Source organism: Lagenorhynchus albirostris, chromosome 20 (assembly GCF_949774975.1).
Source record: "Lagenorhynchus albirostris chromosome 20, mLagAlb1.1, whole genome shotgun sequence".
NCBI classification, from domain to species: Eukaryota; Metazoa; Chordata; class Mammalia; order Artiodactyla; family Delphinidae; genus Lagenorhynchus; species Lagenorhynchus albirostris.
This window is the reverse complement of record NC_083114.1, coordinates 21,161,232-21,183,399: the sequence shown is the minus strand read 5'-3', so window position 1 is coordinate 21,183,399 and position 22,168 is coordinate 21,161,232. Positions and strand designations below refer to the sequence as shown.

Sequence of the window (22,168 nt, the reverse complement as noted above, 5' to 3'; positions counted from 1 at the left end):
GCTTACCTGACCCTGGTTACCAGGGAATGCCACTCTGGGCCCTCCTTTTCATCCCCCTCCCTCACTGTGACCTCACCACCTGCCCCATTATGACCCAGTCTGGCTCCCAGTTAAAACTGGAGGGCAGGGGGCCCAGGCAGTCCTGGGACCAACGGCCATGGGTGAGCGAAACTACTACCGAGCCGAGCCGTTCACTGGCCCCATCCCCAGGAAATGCCAGGAGCAAGGATACTCAATTCTTCTGATCCCGGTCAGCTTCATCTTGCTCAACGTGGGGATCAACGTGGTGACTATGGTCAGGGCAGGATCTGTGCAGCGCGGTTGGGGGAGCCCTGGGGTCTTGAAGGGGCTGAGGTGGGAGGGCTGCTGGGGTGTGACCGGACAAGGGTTGGATTTCAGGGCTCACCCTGCTCCCGGCCTCCCCCCTCCCCTTCTTCCCTCAACTGTGGAGGCATCTGAAGAGATTCTTGCGGGCACTTTTCAATCGTATTTTCCACAAAGGTGAGTGGGCGCCGGCGTGGGTTCAGGGGATGTGGGCCTGTCCCCTTTCTTCTATCCCTGCCTTGATTCTCAGCCCCTCAGGAACCCAGGCCCTGACCCATCTCGCCTTTCCCCACAGACAAGCAAGCCAGCTGTGTAGGCAGCCATCGCATGTGCATGCGCTGCTCCGTGGATCCCAAGAACCTGTGCTCAAGAGTTTCTTCCCGCTTCTGCCATCGCCCAAGCTTCCTGCTCGGGCAGGCAAACCACCTTGACTACTGCCTGCAGCGGGGCTCGGCGGGGGCGGAGCCGGCTGCCCCCCACCCCCACCCCCACCCCCCACCCCCCCGCCGCGGGCGAGTGAAGGAGAAGGCGGGCGGAGCGGGAGGCAAAAAGCCTACAGCACCCGGTATTCCCAGGCGGTCTCCCATCCAAGTACTAACCAGGCCCGACCCTGCTTAGCTTCCGAGATCAGACGAGATCGGGCGCGTTCAGGGTGGTATGGCCGTAGACGGGGGCGGGGGCCGCGGGCTGCCTCTTGAGGCCCACTTTCGCTGGCGCTGGCGCCTTAACGCCAGCCCGGCGGCCGGCCCGCCCCGGCAGGGCCCCCTCGCCCGCCCAGGCAGGGGGAACGGAGGTCTCGGGTATCGGGCGGCGGCGGAGGGTTTGGCGACCACCTCCCAGCCCAGGGCGGCCGTGACCCAGCAAACCCTTCGGCGCTTGGCGCCCCGCCCAAGATCCCGCACGTCGCTCACAGGCACGTGGCCCCGGAGGCTTCAGGGCCCGGGGCCCGCGGTCCCTTGGGCCTCGGCCCTGCCCGCCCACGCGGCGCTAGGCGCAGCCCGGCCGCAGCCCGGGCCGGCCCTCCTGCCCGACAGCAGCTGGCCCGAAGCCACTGGGAGCCACCATTGAGTCGCCACGGCCCCTCAGCCCCGGCCAGGCCACCCTTGCCCCCACAGCCCCCGCCGAGCTCAGGACCCCGCCCCTGGTGGCCGGCAGGCCCGGGGAAGCGGCCCCTGCCCTCGATCCCGCTCCCGCACCCGGCCGCGGTGACACGCCAGAGGGGCGGGGTGGTGTGGGGGGGGGGCTTCTGTCGGAGGGAGCTGTGGAGGGACACACCGGCACACAGGTGGCGGCGCCGGGGCTGGGCGCCGGTGGGGGCGGCCAGGTGCAGGTCGAGGGGCTCGCGGGCCGAAAGGACGGCAACTGGGCCCGCGGCGGAGTCTGGGTCTGGAGGGCTCTGAGCCTCCATCCGCTCTGGTGCCTCGGGGCTACCGGCCCGAAGCCTGGTAGCGCGACACCCCACCGGCCCACAGACGTAGCCTCCCCAGCTGTGCTCACAGCGAGTCCAACCGCAGCCTGCACCCCTCCACGGGACACTTGGATTACTCCCGCGATCCCCACGAGGTGCGGCACCCGGCGGCCGAATGGGCTGAGATCCTGCCCTTGCGGCGCCCTGTGGCCACCTCCGCCTCCCTCACGGTACTGGCCGAGGCCTCGGACCAGCGGGCCCCGGCTCCCAGCTCAGCGCTGCTCCTCCGCCCCTCTCACCTCCTGCCCGACGTCCAGGCTACCGAGCACCCTCCACCCCCGCCCACCTTCATGCCACTCAGCCGGAACCCGGGAGGCAATGCCAACTACCAGGTGTATGACCGTCTGGTGCTGAAGCGGCAACCGCAGGAGGGCCAAGCGCGGGCCAACTCGCTGCTACCTTCCACCTCGGCCTCCAGGCCCTCTCTGCACGGGAGCCAGACTGGGAAAATGAACTTACCAGCAGCAAATGGGGGCAGGGGCAGGGGGCGGCAGGGCATGGAGAGAGGAATAAAGAGCGCCAGAGTCCAGGAAACATTGGTGGTCTGTGGCTTGGAAGCGCCACTCCTTCTGCCAGCCTGGGTCCCTGCGCTTGGCTTCCTGCAATAAGAAGCCAGTGTCCCCTTCTTGGCCTGAGGGTCCCTTTGGTTTAGTGGCCACAGTTCCGCCAGCAGGCCCCTCCTGGTCCTATACCATGCACTAAGTACATCTGCAGCTGCAGACTCCAAACCCCTGGTCTCTGGGCACCTCCTCTGTGTCTCAGCTGTCCCTGTCCACAGAGAGCCTCATACAAGAAGTTGCTTCCAAACTGGGAGGTTCCACATCTGGGCAGGTCCAGCTCCAGGCCCAGTGAAGGGCATGAAGAAGGCTGAGGCTCTGGACTCCAGCCAGGCCTTCAGCAGGCCTCTGAGGCCAAGGTCTTCCTAGTCTCAAGAGGGGCCAAGAGACGCAATGTGTCATTTGAACAAGTGAGTCAGCGGGCGGTGAGCGAATGAATGACCGCTCGAGGGGATGTATGCCGGCCACCGGGCCCTGTTTGACTGTCCAGCCTCAGCTTACCTGACCCTGGTTACCAGGGAATGCCACTCTGGGCCCTCCTTTTCATCCCCCTCCCTCACTGTGACCTCACCACCTGCCCCATTATGACCCAGTCTGGCTCCCAGTTAAAACTGGAGGGCAGGGGGCCCAGGCAGTCCTGGGACCAACGGCCATGGGTGAGCGAAACTACTACCGAGCCGAGCCGTTCACTGGCCCCATCCCCAGGAAATGCCAGGAGCAAGGATACTCAATTCTTCTGATCCCGGTCAGCTTCATCTTGCTCAACGTGGGGATCAACGTGGTGACTATGGTCAGGGCAGGATCTGTGCAGCGCGGTTGGGGGAGCCCTGGGGTCTTGAAGGGGCTGAGGTGGGAGGGCTGCTGGGGTGTGACCGGACAAGGGTTGGATTTCAGGGCTCACCCTGCTCCCGGCCTCCCCCCTCCCCTTCTTCCCTCAACTCTGGAGGCATCTGAAGAGATTCTTGCGGGCACTTTTCAATCGTATTTTCCACAAAGGTGAGTGGGCGCCGGCGTGGGTTCAGGGGATGTGGGCCTGTCCCCTTTCTTCTATCCCTGCCTTGATTCTCAGCCCCTCAGGAACCCAGGCCCTGACCCATCTCGCCTTTCCCCACAGACAAGCAAGCCAGCTGTGTAGGCAGCCATCGCATGTGCATGCGCTGCTCCGTGGATCCCAAGAACCTGTGCTCAAGAGTTTCTTCCCGCTTCTGCCATCGCCCAAGCTTCCTGCTCGGGCAGGCAAACCACCTTGACTACTGCCTGCAGCGGGGCTCGGCGGGGGCGGAGCCGGCTGCCCCCCACCCCCACCCCCACCCCCCACCCCCCCGCCGCGGGCGAGTGAAGGAGAAGGCGGGCGGAGCGGGAGGCAAAAAGCCTACAGCACCCGGTATTCCCAGGCGGTCTCCCATCCAAGTACTAACCAGGCCCGACCCTGCTTAGCTTCCGAGATCAGACGAGATCGGGCGCGTTCAGGGTGGTATGGCCGTAGACGGGGGCGGGGGCCGCGGGCTGCCTCTTGAGGCCCACTTTCGCTGGCGCTGGCGCCTTAACGCCAGCCCGGCGGCCGGCCCGCCCCGGCAGGGCCCCCTCGCCCGCCCAGGCAGGGGGAACGGAGGTCTCGGGTATCGGGCGGCGGCGGAGGGTTTGGCGACCACCTCCCAGCCCAGGGCGGCCGTGACCCAGCAAACCCTTCGGCGCTTGGCGCCCCGCCCAAGATCCCGCACGTCGCTCACAGGCACGTGGCCCCGGAGGCTTCAGGGCCCGGGGCCCGCGGTCCCTTGGGCCTCGGCCCTGCCCGCCCACGCGGCGCTAGGCGCAGCCCGGCCGCAGCCCGGGCCGGCCCTCCTGCCCGACAGCAGCTGGCCCGAAGCCACTGGGAGCCACCATTGAGTCGCCACGGCCCCTCAGCCCCGGCCAGGCCACCCTTGCCCCCACAGCCCCCGCCGAGCTCAGGACCCCGCCCCTGGTGGCCGGCAGGCCCGGGGAAGCGGCCCCTGCCCTCGATCCCGCTCCCGCACCCGGCCGCGGTGACACGCCAGAGGGGCGGGGTGGTGTGGGGGGGGGGCTTCTGTCGGAGGGAGCTGTGGAGGGACACACCGGCACACAGGTGGCGGCGCCGGGGCTGGGCGCCGGTGGGGGCGGCCAGGTGCAGGTCGAGGGGCTCGCGGGCCGAAAGGACGGCAACTGGGCCCGCGGCGGAGTCTGGGTCTGGAGGGCTCTGAGCCTCCATCCGCTCTGGTGCCTCGGGGCTACCGGCCCGAAGCCTGGTAGCGCGACACCCCACCGGCCCACAGACGTAGCCTCCCCAGCTGTGCTCACAGCGAGTCCAACCGCAGCCTGCACCCCTCCACGGGACACTTGGATTACTCCCGCGATCCCCACGAGGTGCGGCACCCGGCGGCCGAATGGGCTGAGATCCTGCCCTTGCGGCGCCCTGTGGCCACCTCCGCCTCCCTCACGGTACTGGCCGAGGCCTCGGACCAGCGGGCCCCGGCTCCCAGCTCAGCGCTGCTCCTCCGCCCCTCTCACCTCCTGCCCGACGTCCAGGCTACCGAGCACCCTCCACCCCCGCCCACCTTCATGCCACTCAGCCGGAACCCGGGAGGCAATGCCAACTACCAGGTGTATGACCGTCTGGTGCTGAAGCGGCAACCGCAGGAGGGCCAAGCGCGGGCCAACTCGCTGCTACCTTCCACCTCGGCCTCCAGGCCCTCTCTGCACGGGAGCCAGACTGGGAAAATGAACTTACCAGCAGCAAATGGGGGCAGGGGCAGGGGGCGGCAGGGCATGGAGAGAGGAATAAAGAGCGCCAGAGTCCAGGAAACATTGGTGGTCTGTGGCTTGGAAGCGCCACTCCTTCTGCCAGCCTGGGTCCCTGCGCTTGGCTTCCTGCAATAAGAAGCCAGTGTCCCCTTCTTGGCCTGAGGGTCCCTTTGGTTTAGTGGCCACAGTTCCGCCAGCAGGCCCCTCCTGGTCCTATACCATGCACTAAGTACATCTGCAGCTGCAGACTCCAAACCCCTGGTCTCTGGGCACCTCCTCTGTGTCTCAGCTGTCCCTGTCCACAGAGAGCCTCATACAAGAAGTTGCTTCCAAACTGGGAGGTTCCACATCTGGGCAGGTCCAGCTCCAGGCCCAGTGAAGGGCATGAAGAAGGCTGAGGCTCTGGACTCCAGCCAGGCCTTCAGCAGGCCTCTGAGGCCAAGGTCTTCCTAGTCTCAAGAGGGGCCAAGAGACGCAATGTGTCATTTGAACAAGTGAGTCAGCGGGCGGTGAGCGAATGAATGACCGCTCGAGGGGATGTATGCCGGCCACCGGGCCCTGTTTGACTGTCCAGCCTCAGCTTACCTGACCCTGGTTACCAGGGAATGCCACTCTGGGCCCTCCTTTTCATCCCCCTCCCTCACTGTGACCTCACCACCTGCCCCATTATGACCCAGTCTGGCTCCCAGTTAAAACTGGAGGGCAGGGGGCCCAGGCAGTCCTGGGACCAACGGCCATGGGTGAGCGAAACTACTACCGAGCCGAGCCGTTCACTGGCCCCATCCCCAGGAAATGCCAGGAGCAAGGATACTCAATTCTTCTGATCCCGGTCAGCTTCATCTTGCTCAACGTGGGGATCAACGTGGTGACTATGGTCAGGGCAGGATCTGTGCAGCGCGGTTGGGGGAGCCCTGGGGTCTTGAAGGGGCTGAGGTGGGAGGGCTGCTGGGGTGTGACCGGACAAGGGTTGGATTTCAGGGCTCACCCTGCTCCCGGCCTCCCCCCTCCCCTTCTTCCCTCAACTCTGGAGGCATCTGAAGAGATTCTTGCGGGCACTTTTCAATCGTATTTTCCACAAAGGTGAGTGGGCGCCGGCGTGGGTTCAGGGGATGTGGGCCTGTCCCCTTTCTTCTATCCCTGCCTTGATTCTCAGCCCCTCAGGAACCCAGGCCCTGACCCATCTCGCCTTTCCCCACAGACAAGCAAGCCAGCTGTGTAGGCAGCCATCGCATGTGCATGCGCTGCTCCGTGGATCCCAAGAACCTGTGCTCAAGAGTTTCTTCCCGCTTCTGCCATCGCCCAAGCTTCCTGCTCGGGCAGGCAAACCACCTTGACTACTGCCTGCAGCGGGGCTCGGCGGGGGCGGAGCCGGCTGCCCCCCACCCCCACCCCCACCCCCCACCCCCCCGCCGCGGGCGAGTGAAGGAGAAGGCGGGCGGAGCGGGAGGCAAAAAGCCTACAGCACCCGGTATTCCCAGGCGGTCTCCCATCCAAGTACTAACCAGGCCCGACCCTGCTTAGCTTCCGAGATCAGACGAGATCGGGCGCGTTCAGGGTGGTATGGCCGTAGACGGGGGCGGGGGCCGCGGGCTGCCTCTTGAGGCCCACTTTCGCTGGCGCTGGCGCCTTAACGCCAGCCCGGCGGCCGGCCCGCCCCGGCAGGGCCCCCTCGCCCGCCCAGGCAGGGGGAACGGAGGTCTCGGGTATCGGGCGGCGGCGGAGGGTTTGGCGACCACCTCCCAGCCCAGGGCGGCCGTGACCCAGCAAACCCTTCGGCGCTTGGCGCCCCGCCCAAGATCCCGCACGTCGCTCACAGGCACGTGGCCCCGGAGGCTTCAGGGCCCGGGGCCCGCGGTCCCTTGGGCCTCGGCCCTGCCCGCCCACGCGGCGCTAGGCGCAGCCCGGCCGCAGCCCGGGCCGGCCCTCCTGCCCGACAGCAGCTGGCCCGAAGCCACTGGGAGCCACCATTGAGTCGCCACGGCCCCTCAGCCCCGGCCAGGCCACCCTTGCCCCCACAGCCCCCGCCGAGCTCAGGACCCCGCCCCTGGTGGCCGGCAGGCCCGGGGAAGCGGCCCCTGCCCTCGATCCCGCTCCCGCACCCGGCCGCGGTGACACGCCAGAGGGGCGGGGTGGTGTGGGGGGGGGCTTCTGTCGGAGGGAGCTGTGGAGGGACACACCGGCACACAGGTGGCGGCGCCGGGGCTGGGCGCCGGTGGGGGCGGCCAGGTGCAGGTCGAGGGGCTCGCGGGCCGAAAGGACGGCAACTGGGCCCGCGGCGGAGTCTGGGTCTGGAGGGCTCTGAGCCTCCATCCGCTCTGGTGCCTCGGGGCTACCGGCCCGAAGCCTGGTAGCGCGACACCCCACCGGCCCACAGACGTAGCCTCCCCAGCTGTGCTCACAGCGAGTCCAACCGCAGCCCGCACCCCTCCACGGGACACTTGGATTACTCCCGCGATCCCCACGAGGTGCGGCACCCGGCGGCCGAATGGGCTGAGATCCTGCCCTTGCGGCGCCCTGTGGCCACCTCCGCCTCCCTCACGGTACTGGCCGAGGCCTCGGACCAGCGGGCCCCGGCTCCCAGCTCAGCGCTGCTCCTCCGCCCCTCTCACCTCCTGCCCGACGTCCAGGCTACCGAGCACCCTCCACCCCCGCCCACCTTCATGCCACTCAGCCGGAACCCGGGAGGCCATGCCAACTACCAGGTGTATGACCGTCTGGTGCTGAAGCGGCAACCGCAGGAGGGCCAAGCGCGGGCCAACTCGCTGCTACCTTCCACCTCGGCCTCCAGGCCCTCTCTGCACGGGAGCCAGACTGGGAAAATGAACTTACCAGCAGCAAATGGGGGCAGGGGCAGGGGGCGGCAGGGCATGGAGAGAGGAATAAAGAGCGCCAGAGTCCAGGAAACATTGGTGGTCTGTGGCTTGGAAGCGCCACTCCTTCTGCCAGCCTGGGTCCCTGCGCTTGGCTTCCTGCAATAAGAAGCCAGTGTCCCCTTCTTGGCCTGAGGGTCCCTTTGGTTTAGTGGCCACAGTTCCGCCAGCAGGCCCCTCCTGGTCCTATACCATGCACTAAGTACATCTGCAGCTGCAGACTCCAAACCCCTGGTCTCTGGGCACCTCCTCTGTGTCTCAGCTGTCCCTGTCCACAGAGAGCCTCATACAAGAAGTTGCTTCCAAACTGGGAGGTTCCACATCTGGGCAGGTCCAGCTCCAGGCCCAGTGAAGGGCATGAAGAAGGCTGAGGCTCTGGACTCCAGCCAGGCCTTCAGCAGGCCTCTGAGGCCAAGGTCTTCCTAGTCTCAAGAGGGGCCAAGAGACGCAATGTGTCATTTGAACAAGTGAGTCAGCGGGCGGTGAGCGAATGAATGACCGCTCGAGGGGATGTATGCCGGCCACCGGGCCCTGTTTGACTGTCCAGCCTCAGCTTACCTGACCCTGGTTACCAGGGAATGCCACTCTGGGCCCTCCTTTTCATCCCCCTCCCTCACTGTGACCTCACCACCTGCCCCATTATGACCCAGTCTGGCTCCCAGTTAAAACTGGAGGGCAGGGGGCCCAGGCAGTCCTGGGACCAACGGCCATGGGTGAGCGAAACTACTACCGAGCCGAGCCGTTCACTGGCCCCATCCCCAGGAAATGCCAGGAGCAAGGATACTCAATTCTTCTGATCCCGGTCAGCTTCATCTTGCTCAACGTGGGGATCAACGTGGTGACTATGGTCAGGGCAGGATCTGTGCAGCGCGGTTGGGGGAGCCCTGGGGTCTTGAAGGGGCTGAGGTGGGAGGGCTGCTGGGGTGTGACCGGACAAGGGTTGGATTTCAGGGCTCACCCTGCTCCCGGCCTCCCCCCTCCCCTTCTTCCCTCAACTCTGGAGGCATCTGAAGAGATTCTTGCGGGCACTTTTCAATCGTATTTTCCACAAAGGTGAGTGGGCGCCGGCGTGGGTTCAGGGGATGTGGGCCTGTCCCCTTTCTTCTATCCCTGCCTTGATTCTCAGCCCCTCAGGAACCCAGGCCCTGACCCATCTCGCCTTTCCCCACAGACAAGCAAGCCAGCTGTGTAGGCAGCCATCGCATGTGCATGCGCTGCTCCGTGGATCCCAAGAACCTGTGCTCAAGAGTTTCTTCCCGCTTCTGCCATCGCCCAAGCTTCCTGCTCGGGCAGGCAAACCACCTTGACTACTGCCTGCAGCGGGGCTCGGCGGGGGCGGAGCCGGCTGCCCCCCACCCCCACCCCCACCCCCCACCCCCCCGCCGCGGGCGAGTGAAGGAGAAGGCGGGCGGAGCGGGAGGCAAAAAGCCTACAGCACCCGGTATTCCCAGGCGGTCTCCCATCCAAGTACTAACCAGGCCCGACCCTGCTTAGCTTCCGAGATCAGACGAGATCGGGCGCGTTCAGGGTGGTATGGCCGTAGACGGGGGCGGGGGCCGCGGGCTGCCTCTTGAGGCCCACTTTCGCTGGCGCTGGCGCCTTAACGCCAGCCCGGCGGCCGGCCCGCCCCGGCAGGGCCCCCTCGCCCGCCCAGGCAGGGGGAACGGAGGTCTCGGGTATCGGGCGGCGGCGGAGGGTTTGGCGACCACCTCCCAGCCCAGGGCGGCCGTGACCCAGCAAACCCTTCGGCGCTTGGCGCCCCGCCCAAGATCCCGCACGTCGCTCACAGGCACGTGGCCCCGGAGGCTTCAGGGCCCGGGGCCCGCGGTCCCTTGGGCCTCGGCCCTGCCCGCCCACGCGGCGCTAGGCGCAGCCCGGCCGCAGCCCGGGCCGGCCCTCCTGCCCGACAGCAGCTGGCCCGAAGCCACTGGGAGCCACCATTGAGTCGCCACGGCCCCTCAGCCCCGGCCAGGCCACCCTTGCCCCCACAGCCCCCGCCGAGCTCAGGACCCCGCCCCTGGTGGCCGGCAGGCCCGGGGAAGCGGCCCCTGCCCTCGATCCCGCTCCCGCACCCGGCCGCGGTGACACGCCAGAGGGGCGGGGTGGTGTGGGGGGGGGGCTTTTGTCGGAGGGAGCTGTGGAGGGACACACCGGCACACAGGTGGCGGCGCCGGGGCTGGGCGCCGGTGGGGGCGGCCAGGTGCAGGTCGAGGGGCTCGCGGGCCGAAAGGACGGCAACTGGGCCCGCGGCGGAGTCTGAGTCCGGGCCAGCCGCCCCAGGAGCGTCTGGGGTGCGGCTGCCTTCCAGGGCCGCCTTCTGGCCGCCTGGCCGGCCGGGCCGGCGGGGAGCGCCCCCGCCGGCGCGCGCCGTGGTGGGAGGGGCCTGAGGAGGCGGGGCCTGCAGCGGGGCCCGGCGGGGGCGGTGCCGGCGGCCCCCGCCGCGGGCGAGTGAAGGAGAAGGCGGGCGGAGCGGGAGGCAAAAAGCCTACAGCACCCGGTATTCCCAGGCGGTCTCCCATCCAAGTACTAACCAGGCCCGACCCTGCTTAGCTTCCGAGATCAGACGAGATCGGGCGCGTTCAGGGTGGTATGGCCGTAGACGGGGGCGGGGGCCGCGGGCTGCCTCTTGAGGCCCACTTTCGCTGGCGCTGGCGCCTTAACGCCAGCCCGGCGGCCGGCCCGCCCCGGCAGGGCCCCCTCGCCCGCCCAGGCAGGGGGAACGGAGGTCTCGGGTATCGGGCGGCGGCGGAGGGTTTGGCGACCACCTCCCAGCCCAGGGCGGCCGTGACCCAGCAAACCCTTCGGCGCTTGGCGCCCCGCCCAAGATCCCGCACGTCGCTCACAGGCACGTGGCCCCGGAGGCTTCAGGGCCCGGGGCCCGCGGTCCCTTGGGCCTCGGCCCTGCCCGCCCACGCGGCGCTAGGCGCAGCCCGGCCGCAGCCCGGGCCGGCCCTCCTGCCCGACAGCAGCTGGCCCGAAGCCACTGGGAGCCACCATTGAGTCGCCACGGCCCCTCAGCCCCGGCCAGGCCACCCTTGCCCCCACAGCCCCCGCCGAGCTCAGGACCCCGCCCCTGGTGGCCGGCAGGCCCGCGGAAGCGGCCCCTGCCCTCGATCCCGCTCCCGCACCCGGCCGCGGTGACACGCCAGAGGGGCGGGGTGGTGGTGGTGGGGGCTTTTGTCGGAGGGAGCTGTGGAGGGACACACCGGCACACAGGTGGCGGCGCCGGGGCTGGGCGCCGGTGGGGGCGGCCAGGTGCAGGTCGAGGGGCTCGCGGGCCGAAAGGACGGCAACTGGGCCCGCGGCGGAGTCTGGGTCTGGAGGGCTCTGAGCCTCCATCCGCTCTGGTGCCTCGGGGCTACCGGCCCGAAGCCTGGTAGCGCGACACCCCACCGGCCCACAGACGTAGCCTCCCCAGCTGTGCTCACAGCGAGTCCAACCGCAGCCCGCACCCCTCCACGGGACACTTGGATTACTCCCGCGATCCCCACGAGGTGCGGCACCCGGCGGCCGAATGGGCTGAGATCCTGCCCTTGCGGCGCCCTGTGGCCACCTCCGCCTCCCTCACGGTACTGGCCGAGGCCTCGGACCAGCGGGCCCCGGCTCCCAGCTCAGCGCTGCTCCTCCGCCCCTCTCACCTCCTGCCCGACGTCCAGGCTACCGAGCACCCTCCACCCCCGCCCACCTTCATGCCACTCAGCCGGAACCCGGGAGGCCATGCCAACTACCAGGTGTATGACCGTCTGGTGCTGAAGCGGCAACCGCAGGAGGGCCAAGCGCGGGCCAACTCGCTGCTACCTTCCACCTCGGCCTCCAGGCCCTCTCTGCACGGGAGCCAGACTGGGAAAATGAACTTACCAGCAGCAAATGGGGGCAGGGGCAGGGGGCGGCAGGGCATGGAGAGAGGAATAAAGAGCGCCAGAGTCCAGGAAACATTGGTGGTCTGTGGCTTGGAAGCGCCACTCCTTCTGCCAGCCTGGGTCCCTGCGCTTGGCTTCCTGCAATAAGAAGCCAGTGTCCCCTTCTTGGCCTGAGGGTCCCTTTGGTTTAGTGGCCACAGTTCCGCCAGCAGGCCCCTCCTGGTCCTATACCATGCACTAAGTACATCTGCAGCTGCAGACTCCAAACCCCTGGTCTCTGGGCACCTCCTCTGTGTCTCAGCTGTCCCTGTCCACAGAGAGCCTCATACAAGAAGTTGCTTCCAAACTGGGAGGTTCCACATCTGGGCAGGTCCAGCTCCAGGCCCAGTGAAGGGCATGAAGAAGGCTGAGGCTCTGGACTCCAGCCAGGCCTTCAGCAGGCCTCTGAGGCCAAGGTCTTCCTAGTCTCAAGAGGGGCCAAGAGACGCAATGTGTCATTTGAACAAGTGAGTCAGCGGGCGGTGAGCGAATGAATGACCGCTCGAGGGGATGTATGCCGGCCACCGGGCCCTGTTTGACTGTCCAGCCTCAGCTTACCTGACCCTGGTTACCAGGGAATGCCACTCTGGGCCCTCCTTTTCATCCCCCTCCCTCACTGTGACCTCACCACCTGCCCCATTATGACCCAGTCTGGCTCCCAGTTAAAACTGGAGGGCAGGGGGCCCAGGCAGTCCTGGGACCAACGGCCATGGGTGAGCGAAACTACTACCGAGCCGAGCCGTTCACTGGCCCCATCCCCAGGAAATGCCAGGAGCAAGGATACTCAATTCTTCTGATCCCGGTCAGCTTCATCTTGCTCAACGTGGGGATCAACGTGGTGACTATGGTCAGGGCAGGATCTGTGCAGCGCGGTTGGGGGAGCCCTGGGGTCTTGAAGGGGCTGAGGTGGGAGGGCTGCTGGGGTGTGACCGGACAAGGGTTGGATTTCAGGGCTCACCCTGCTCCCGGCCTCCCCCCTCCCCTTCTTCCCTCAACTCTGGAGGCATCTGAAGAGATTCTTGCGGGCACTTTTCAATCGTATTTTCCACAAAGGTGAGTGGGCGCCGGCGTGGGTTCAGGGGATGTGGGCCTGTCCCCTTTCTTCTATCCCTGCCTTGATTCTCAGCCCCTCAGGAACCCAGGCCCTGACCCATCTCGCCTTTCCCCACAGACAAGCAAGCCAGCTGTGTAGGCAGCCATCGCATGTGCATGCGCTGCTCCGTGGATCCCAAGAACCTGTGCTCAAGAGTTTCTTCCCGCTTCTGCCATCGCCCAAGCTTCCTGCTCGGGCAGGCAAACCACCTTGACTACTGCCTGCAGCGGGGCTCGGCGGGGGCGGAGCCGGCTGCCCCCCACCCCCACCCCCACCCCCCACCCCCCCGCCGCGGGCGAGTGAAGGAGAAGGCGGGCGGAGCGGGAGGCAAAAAGCCTACAGCACCCGGTATTCCCAGGCGGTCTCCCATCCAAGTACTAACCAGGCCCGACCCTGCTTAGCTTCCGAGATCAGACGAGATCGGGCGCGTTCAGGGTGGTATGGCCGTAGACGGGGGCGGGGGCCGCGGGCTGCCTCTTGAGGCCCACTTTCGCTGGCGCTGGCGCCTTAACGCCAGCCCGGCGGCCGGCCCGCCCCGGCAGGGCCCCCTCGCCCGCCCAGGCAGGGGGAACGGAGGTCTCGGGTATCGGGCGGCGGCGGAGGGTTTGGCGACCACCTCCCAGCCCAGGGCGGCCGTGACCCAGCAAACCCTTCGGCGCTTGGCGCCCCGCCCAAGATCCCGCACGTCGCTCACAGGCACGTGGCCCCGGAGGCTTCAGGGCCCGGGGCCCGCGGTCCCTTGGGCCTCGGCCCTGCCCGCCCACGCGGCGCTAGGCGCAGCCCGGCCGCAGCCCGGGCCGGCCCTCCTGCCCGACAGCAGCTGGCCCGAAGCCACTGGGAGCCACCATTGAGTCGCCACGGCCCCTCAGCCCCGGCCAGGCCACCCTTGCCCCCACAGCCCCCGCCGAGCTCAGGACCCCGCCCCTGGTGGCCGGCAGGCCCGGGGAAGCGGCCCCTGCCCTCGATCCCGCTCCCGCACCCGGCCGCGGTGACACGCCAGAGGGGCGGGGTGGTGTGGGGGGGGGGCTTCTGTCGGAGGGAGCTGTGGAGGGACACACCGGCACACAGGTGGCGGCGCCGGGGCTGGGCGCCGGTGGGGGCGGCCAGGTGCAGGTCGAGGGGCTCGCGGGCCGAAAGGACGGCAACTGGGCCCGCGGCGGAGTCTGGGTCTGGAGGGCTCTGAGCCTCCATCCGCTCTGGTGCCTCGGGGCTACCGGCCCGAAGCCTGGTAGCGCGACACCCCACCGGCCCACAGACGTAGCCTCCCCAGCTGTGCTCACAGCGAGTCCAACCGCAGCCTGCACCCCTCCACGGGACACTTGGATTACTCCCGCGATCCCCACGAGGTGCGGCACCCGGCGGCCGAATGGGCTGAGATCCTGCCCTTGCGGCGCCCTGTGGCCACCTCCGCCTCCCTCACGGTACTGGCCGAGGCCTCGGACCAGCGGGCCCCGGCTCCCAGCTCAGCGCTGCTCCTCCGCCCCTCTCACCTCCTGCCCGACGTCCAGGCTACCGAGCACCCTCCACCCCCGCCCACCTTCATGCCACTCAGCCGGAACCCGGGAGGCAATGCCAACTACCAGGTGTATGACCGTCTGGTGCTGAAGCGGCAACCGCAGGAGGGCCAAGCGCGGGCCAACTCGCTGCTACCTTCCACCTCGGCCTCCAGGCCCTCTCTGCACGGGAGCCAGACTGGGAAAATGAACTTACCAGCAGCAAATGGGGGCAGGGGCAGGGGGCGGCAGGGCATGGAGAGAGGAATAAAGAGCGCCAGAGTCCAGGAAACATTGGTGGTCTGTGGCTTGGAAGCGCCACTCCTTCTGCCAGCCTGGGTCCCTGCGCTTGGCTTCCTGCAATAAGAAGCCAGTGTCCCCTTCTTGGCCTGAGGGTCCCTTTGGTTTAGTGGCCACAGTTCCGCCAGCAGGCCCCTCCTGGTCCTATACCATGCACTAAGTACATCTGCAGCTGCAGACTCCAAACCCCTGGTCTCTGGGCACCTCCTCTGTGTCTCAGCTGTCCCTGTCCACAGAGAGCCTCATACAAGAAGTTGCTTCCAAACTGGGAGGTTCCACATCTGGGCAGGTCCAGCTCCAGGCCCAGTGAAGGGCATGAAGAAGGCTGAGGCTCTGGACTCCAGCCAGGCCTTCAGCAGGCCTCTGAGGCCAAGGTCTTCCTAGTCTCAAGAGGGGCCAAGAGACGCAATGTGTCATTTGAACAAGTGAGTCAGCGGGCGGTGAGCGAATGAATGACCGCTCGAGGGGATGTATGCCGGCCACCGGGCCCTGTTTGACTGTCCAGCCTCAGCTTACCTGACCCTGGTTACCAGGGAATGCCACTCTGGGCCCTCCTTTTCATCCCCCTCCCTCACTGTGACCTCACCACCTGCCCCATTATGACCCAGTCTGGCTCCCAGTTAAAACTGGAGGGCAGGGGGCCCAGGCAGTCCTGGGACCAACGGCCATGGGTGAGCGAAACTACTACCGAGCCGAGCCGTTCACTGGCCCCATCCCCAGGAAATGCCAGGAGCAAGGATACTCAATTCTTCTGATCCCGGTCAGCTTCATCTTGCTCAACGTGGGGATCAACGTGGTGACTATGGTCAGGGCAGGATCTGTGCAGCGCGGTTGGGGGAGCCCTGGGGTCTTGAAGGGGCTGAGGTGGGAGGGCTGCTGGGGTGTGACCGGACAAGGGTTGGATTTCAGGGCTCACCCTGCTCCCGGCCTCCCCCCTCCCCTTCTTCCCTCAACTCTGGAGGCATCTGAAGAGATTCTTGCGGGCACTTTTCAATCGTATTTTCCACAAAGGTGAGTGGGCGCCGGCGTGGGTTCAGGGGATGTGGGCCTGTCCCCTTTCTTCTATCCCTGCCTTGATTCTCAGCCCCTCAGGAACCCAGGCCCTGACCCATCTCGCCTTTCCCCACAGACAAGCAAGCCAGCTGTGTAGGCAGCCATCGCATGTGCATGCGCTGCTCCGTGGATCCCAAGAACCTGTGCTCAAGAGTTTCTTCCCGCTTCTGCCATCGCCCAAGCTTCCTGCTCGGGCAGGCAAACCACCTTGACTACTGCCTGCAGCGGGGCTCGGCGGGGGCGGAGCCGGCTGCCCCCCACCCCCACCCCCACCCCCCACCCCCCCGCCGCGGGCGAGTGAAGGAGAAGGCGGGCGGAGCGGGAGGCAAAAAGCCTACAGCACCCGGTATTCCCAGGCGGTCTCCCATCCAAGTACTAACCAGGCCCGACCCTGCTTAGCTTCCGAGATCAGACGAGATCGGGCGCGTTCAGGGTGGTATGGCCGTAGACGGGGGCGGGGGCCGCGGGCTGCCTCTTGAGGCCCACTTTCGCTGGCGCTGGCGCCTTAACGCCAGCCCGGCGGCCGGCCCGCCCCGGCAGGGCCCCCTCGCCCGCCCAGGCAGGGGGAACGGAGGTCTCGGGTATCGGGCGGCGGCGGAGGGTTTGGCGACCACCTCCCAGCCCAGGGCGGCCGTGACCCAGCAAACCCTTCGGCGCTTGGCGCCCCGCCCAAGATCCCGCACGTCGCTCACAGGCACGTGGCCCCGGAGGCTTCAGGGCCCGGGGCCCGCGGTCCCTTGGGCCTCGGCCCTGCCCGCCCACGCGGCGCTAGGCGCAGCCCGGCCGCAGCCCGGGCCGGCCCTCCTGCCCGACAGCAGCTGGCCCGAAGCCACTGGGAGCCACCATTGAGTCGCCACGGCCCCTCAGCCCCGGCCAGGCCACCCTTGCCCCCACAGCCCCCGCCGAGCTCAGGACCCCGCCCCTGGTGGCCGGCAGGCCCGGGGAAGCGGCCCCTGCCCTCGATCCCGCTCCCGCACCCGGCCGCGGTGACACGCCAGAGGGGCGGGGTGGTGTGGGGGGGGGGCTTCTGTCGGAGGGAGCTGTGGAGGGACACACCGGCACACAGGTGGCGGCGCCGGGGCTGGGCGCCGGTGGGGGCGGCCAGGTGCAGGTCGAGGGGCTCGCGGGCCGAAAGGACGGCAACTGGGCCCGCGGCGGAGTCTGGGTCTGGAGGGCTCTGAGCCTCCATCCGCTCTGGTGCCTCGGGGCTACCGGCCCGAAGCCTGGTAGCGCGACACCCCACCGGCCCACAGACGTAGCCTCCCCAGCTGTGCTCACAGCGAGTCCAACCGCAGCCCGCACCCCTCCACGGGACACTTGGATTACTCCCGCGATCCCCACGAGGTGCGGCACCCGGCGGCCGAATGGGCTGAGATCCTGCCCTTGCGGCGCCCTGTGGCCACCTCCGCCTCCCTCACGGTACTGGCCGAGGCCTCGGACCAGCGGGCCCCGGCTCCCAGCTCAGCGCTGCTCCTCCGCCCCTCTCACCTCCTGCCCGACGTCCAGGCTACCGAGCACCCTCCACCCCCGCCCACCTTCATGCCACTCAGCCGGAACCCGGGAGGCAATGCCAACTACCAGGTGTATGACAGTCTGGTGCTGAAGCGGCAACCGCAGGAGGGCCAAGCGCGGGCCAACTCGCTGCTACCTTCCACCTCGGCCTCCAGGCCCTCTCTGCACGGGAGCCAGACTGGGAAAATGAACTTACCAGCAGCAAATGGGGGCAGGGGCAGGGGGCGGCAGGGCATGGAGAGAGGAATAAAGAGCGCCAGAGTCCAGGAAACATTGGTGGTCTGTGGCTTGGAAGCGCCACTCCTTCTGCCAGCCTGGGTCCCTGCGCTTGGCTTCCTGCAATAAGAAGCCAGTGTCCCCTTCTTGGCCTGAGGGTCCCTTTGGTTTAGTGGCCACAGTTCCGCCAGCAGGCCCCTCCTGGTCCTATACCATGCACTAAGTACATCTGCAGCTGCAGACTCCAAACCCCTGGTCTCTGGGCACCTCCTCTGTGTCTCAGCTGTCCCTGTCCACAGAGAGCCTCATACAAGAAGTTGCTTCCAAACTGGGAGGTTCCACATCTGGGCAGGTCCAGCTCCAGGCCCAGTGAAGGGCATGAAGAAGGCTGAGGCTCTGGACTCCAGCCAGGCCTTCAGCAGGCCTCTGAGGCCAAGGTCTTCCTAGTCTCAAGAGGGGCCAAGAGACGCAATGTGTCATTTGAACAAGTGAGTCAGCGGGCGGTGAGCGAATGAATGACCGCTCGAGGGGATGTATGCCGGCCACCGGGCCCTGTTTGACTGTCCAGCCTCAGCTTACCTGACCCTGGTTACCAGGGAATGCCACTCTGGGCCCTCCTTTTCATCCCCCTCCCTCACTGTGACCTCACCACCTGCCCCATTATGACCCAGTCTGGCTCCCAGTTAAAACTGGAGGGCAGGGGGCCCAGGCAGTCCTGGGACCAACGGCCATGGGTGAGCGAAACTACTACCGAGCCGAGCCGTTCACTGGCCCCATCCCCAGGAAATGCCAGGAGCAAGGATACTCAATTCTTCTGATCCCGGTCAGCTTCATCTTGCTCAACGTGGGGATCAACGTGGTGACTATGGTCAGGGCAGGATCTGTGCAGCGCGGTTGGGGGAGCCCTGGGGTCTTGAAGGGGCTGAGGTGGGAGGGCTGCTGGGGTGTGACCGGACAAGGGTTGGATTTCAGGGCTCACCCTGCTCCCGGCCTCCCCCCTCCCCTTCTTCCCTCAACTCTGGAGGCATCTGAAGAGATTCTTGCGGGCACTTTTCAATCGTATTTTCCACAAAGGTGAGTGGGCGCCGGCGTGGGTTCAGGGGATGTGGGCCTGTCCCCTTTCTTCTATCCCTGCCTTGATTCTCAGCCCCTCAGGAACCCAGGCCCTGACCCATCTCGCCTTTCCCCACAGACAAGCAAGCCAGCTGTGTAGGCAGCCATCGCATGTGCATGCGCTGCTCCGTGGATCCCAAGAACCTGTGCTCAAGAGTTTCTTCCCGCTTCTGCCATCGCCCAAGCTTCCTGCTCGGGCAGGCAAACCACCTTGACTACTGCCTGCAGCGGGGCTCGGCGGGGGCGGAGCCGGCTGCCCCCCACCCCCACCCCCACCCCCCACCCCCCCGCCGCGGGCGAGTGAAGGAGAAGGCGGGCGGAGCGGGAGGCAAAAAGCCTACAGCACCCGGTATTCCCAGGCGGTCTCCCATCCAAGTACTAACCAGGCCCGACCCTGCTTAGCTTCCGAGATCAGACGAGATCGGGCGCGTTCAGGGTGGTATGGCCGTAGACGGGGGCGGGGGCCGCGGGCTGCCTCTTGAGGCCCACTTTCGCTGGCGCTGGCGCCTTAACGCCAGCCCGGCGGCCGGCCCGCCCCGGCAGGGCCCCCTCGCCCGCCCAGGCAGGGGGAACGGAGGTCTCGGGTATCGGGCGGCGGCGGAGGGTTTGGCGACCACCTCCCAGCCCAGGGCGGCCGTGACCCAGCAAACCCTTCGGCGCTTGGCGCCCCGCCCAAGATCCCGCACGTCGCTCACAGGCACGTGGCCCCGGAGGCTTCAGGGCCCGGGGCCCGCGGTCCCTTGGGCCTCGGCCCTGCCCGCCCACGCGGCGCTAGGCGCAGCCCGGCCGCAGCCCGGGCCGGCCCTCCTGCCCGACAGCAGCTGGCCCGAAGCCACTGGGAGCCACCATTGAGTCGCCACGGCCCCTCAGCCCCGGCCAGGCCACCCTTGCCCCCACAGCCCCCGCCGAGCTCAGGACCCCGCCCCTGGTGGCCGGCAGGCCCGGGGAAGCGGCCCCTGCCCTCGATCCCGCTCCCGCACCCGGCCGCGGTGACACGCCAGAGGGGCGGGGTGGTGTGGGGGGGGGCTTCTGTCGGAGGGAGCTGTGGAGGGACACACCGGCACACAGGTGGCGGCGCCGGGGCTGGGCGCCGGTGGGGGCGGCCAGGTGCAGGTCGAGGGGCTCGCGGGCCGAAAGGACGGCAACTGGGCCCGCGGCGGAGTCTGAGTCCGGGCCAGCCGCCCCAGGAGCGTCTGGGGTGCGGCTGCCTTCCAGGGCCGCCTTCTGGCCGCCTGGCCGGCCGGGCCGGCGGGGAGCGCCCCCGCCGGCGCGCGCCGTGGTGGGAGGGGCCTGAGGAGGCGGGGCCTGCAGCGGGGCCCGGCGGGGGCGGTGCCGGCGGCCCCCGCCGCGGGCGAGTGAAGGAGAAGGCGGGCGGAGCGGGAGGCAAAAAGCCTACAGCACCCGGTATTCCCAGGCGGTCTCCCATCCAAGTACTAACCAGGCCCGACCCTGCTTAGCTTCCGAGATCAGACGAGATCGGGCGCGTTCAGGGTGGTATGGCCGTAGACGGGGGCGGGGGCCGCGGGCTGCCTCTTGAGGCCCACTTTCGCTGGCGCTGGCGCCTTAACGCCAGCCCGGCGGCCGGCCCGCCCCGGCAGGGCCCCCTCGCCCGCCCAGGCAGGGGGAACGGAGGTCTCGGGTATCGGGCGGCGGCGGAGGGTTTGGCGACCACCTCCCAGCCCAGGGCGGCCGTGACCCAGCAAACCCTTCGGCGCTTGGCGCCCCGCCCAAGATCCCGCACGTCGCTCACAGGCACGTGGCCCCGGAGGCTTCAGGGCCCGGGGCCCGCGGTCCCTTGGGCCTCGGCCCTGCCCGCCCACGCGGCGCTAGGCGCAGCCCGGCCGCAGCCCGGGCCGGCCCTCCTGCCCGACAGCAGCTGGCCCGAAGCCACTGGGAGCCACCATTGAGTCGCCACGGCCCCTCAGCCCCGGCCAGGCCACCCTTGCCCCCACAGCCCCCGCCGAGCTCAGGACCCCGCCCCTGGTGGCCGGCAGGCCCGGGGAAGCGGCCCCTGCCCTCGATCCCGCTCCCGCACCCGGCCGCGGTGACACGCCAGAGGGGCGGGGTGGTGGGGGGGGGGGCTTCTGTCGGAGGGAGCTGTGGAGGGACACACCGGCACACAGGTGGCGGCGCCGGGGCTGGGCGCCGGTGGGGGCGGCCAGGTGCAGGTCGAGGGGCTCGCGGGCCGAAAGGACGGCAACTGGGCCCGCGGCGGAGTCTGGGTCTGGAGGGCTCTGAGCCTCCATCCGCTCTGGTGCCTCGGGGCTACCGGCCCGAAGCCTGGTAGCGCGACACCCCACCGGCCCACAGACGTAGCCTCCCCAGCTGTGCTCACAGCGAGTCCAACCGCAGCCCGCACCCCTCCACGGGACACTTGGATTACTCCCGCGATCCCCACGAGGTGCGGCACCCGGCGGCCGAATGGGCTGAGATCCTGCCCTTGCGGCGCCCTGTGGCCACCTCCGCCTCCCTCACGGTACTGGCCGAGGCCTCGGACCAGCGGGCCCCGGCTCCCAGCTCAGCGCTGCTCCTCCGCCCCTCTCACCTCCTGCCCGACGTCCAGGCTACCGAGCACCCTCCACCCCCGCCCACCTTCATGCCACTCAGCCGGAACCCGGGAGGCAATGCCAACTACCAGGTGTATGACAGTCTGGTGCTGAAGCGGCAACCGCAGGAGGGCCAAGCGCGGGCCAACTCGCTGCTACCTTCCACCTCGGCCTCCAGGCCCTCTCTGCATGGGAGCCAGACTGGGAAAATGAACTTACCAGCAGCAAATGGGGGCAGGGGCAGGGGGCGGCAGGGCATGGAGAGAGGAATAAAGAGCGCCAGAGTCCAGGAAACATTGGTGGTCTGTGGCTTGGAAGCGCCACTCCTTCTGCCAGCCTGGGTCCCTGCGCTTGGCTTCCTGCAATAAGAAGCCAGTGTCCCCTTCTTGGCCTGAGGGTCCCTTTGGTTTAGTGGCCACAGTTCCGCCAGCAGGCCCCTCCTGGTCCTATACCATGCACTAAGTACATCTGCAGCTGCAGACTCCAAACCCCTGGTCTCTGGGCACCTCCTCTGTGTCTCAGCTGTCCCTGTCCACAGAGAGCCTCATACAAGAAGTTGCTTCCAAACTGGGAGGTTCCACATCTGGGCAGGTCCAGCTCCAGGCCCAGTGAAGGGCATGAAGAAGGCTGAGGCTCTGGACTCCAGCCAGGCCTTCAGCAGGCCTCTGAGGCCAAGGTCTTCCTAGTCTCAAGAGGGGCCAAGAGACGCAATGCGTCATTTGAACAAGTGAGTCAGCGGGCGGTGAGCGAATGAATGACCGCTCGAGGGGATGTATGCCGGCCACCGGGCCCTGTTTGACTGTCCAGCCTCAGCTTACCTGACCCTGGTTACCAGGGAATGCCACTCTGGGCCCTCCTTTTCATCCCCCTCCCTCACTGTGACCTCACCACCTGCCCCATTATGACCCAGTCTGGCTCCCAGTTAAAACTGGAGGGCAGGGGGCCCAGGCAGTCCTGGGACCAA

The 22,168-nt window shown here is 67.8% G+C and overlaps 9 non-coding genes across 9 annotated transcripts; all 9 read right to left on the bottom strand.

Moving 5' to 3' along the window:
* Positions 1-874: 874 nt before the first annotated feature.
* On the bottom strand, positions 875-993 carry LOC132512172 (5S ribosomal RNA). The gene has a single exon (XR_009537909.1). It is a non-coding gene; the product is annotated as a 5S ribosomal RNA (ribosomal RNA).
* A 2,725-nt stretch (positions 994-3,718) lies between these two features.
* On the bottom strand, positions 3,719-3,837 carry LOC132512171 (5S ribosomal RNA). The gene has a single exon (XR_009537908.1). It is a non-coding gene; the product is annotated as a 5S ribosomal RNA (ribosomal RNA).
* Positions 3,838-6,562: 2,725 nt separating this feature from the next.
* On the bottom strand, positions 6,563-6,681 carry LOC132512170 (5S ribosomal RNA). Its single transcript, XR_009537907.1, has one exon. It is a non-coding gene; the product is annotated as a 5S ribosomal RNA (ribosomal RNA).
* Positions 6,682-9,405: 2,724 nt separating this feature from the next.
* LOC132512169 (5S ribosomal RNA) lies at positions 9,406-9,524 on the bottom strand. Its single transcript, XR_009537905.1, has one exon. It is a non-coding gene; the product is annotated as a 5S ribosomal RNA (ribosomal RNA).
* Positions 9,525-10,461: 937 nt separating this feature from the next.
* Positions 10,462-10,580, bottom strand: LOC132512168 (5S ribosomal RNA). Its single transcript, XR_009537904.1, has one exon. It is a non-coding gene; the product is annotated as a 5S ribosomal RNA (ribosomal RNA).
* Positions 10,581-13,304: 2,724 nt separating this feature from the next.
* LOC132512167 (5S ribosomal RNA) lies at positions 13,305-13,423 on the bottom strand. The gene has a single exon (XR_009537903.1). It is a non-coding gene; the product is annotated as a 5S ribosomal RNA (ribosomal RNA).
* Positions 13,424-16,148: 2,725 nt separating this feature from the next.
* LOC132512166 (5S ribosomal RNA) lies at positions 16,149-16,267 on the bottom strand. Its single transcript, XR_009537902.1, has one exon. It is a non-coding gene; the product is annotated as a 5S ribosomal RNA (ribosomal RNA).
* Positions 16,268-18,992: 2,725 nt separating this feature from the next.
* LOC132512165 (5S ribosomal RNA) lies at positions 18,993-19,111 on the bottom strand. Its single transcript, XR_009537901.1, has one exon. It is a non-coding gene; the product is annotated as a 5S ribosomal RNA (ribosomal RNA).
* Positions 19,112-20,047: 936 nt separating this feature from the next.
* Positions 20,048-20,166, bottom strand: LOC132512162 (5S ribosomal RNA). The gene has a single exon (XR_009537899.1). It is a non-coding gene; the product is annotated as a 5S ribosomal RNA (ribosomal RNA).
* Positions 20,167-22,168: the final 2,002 nt, after the last annotated feature.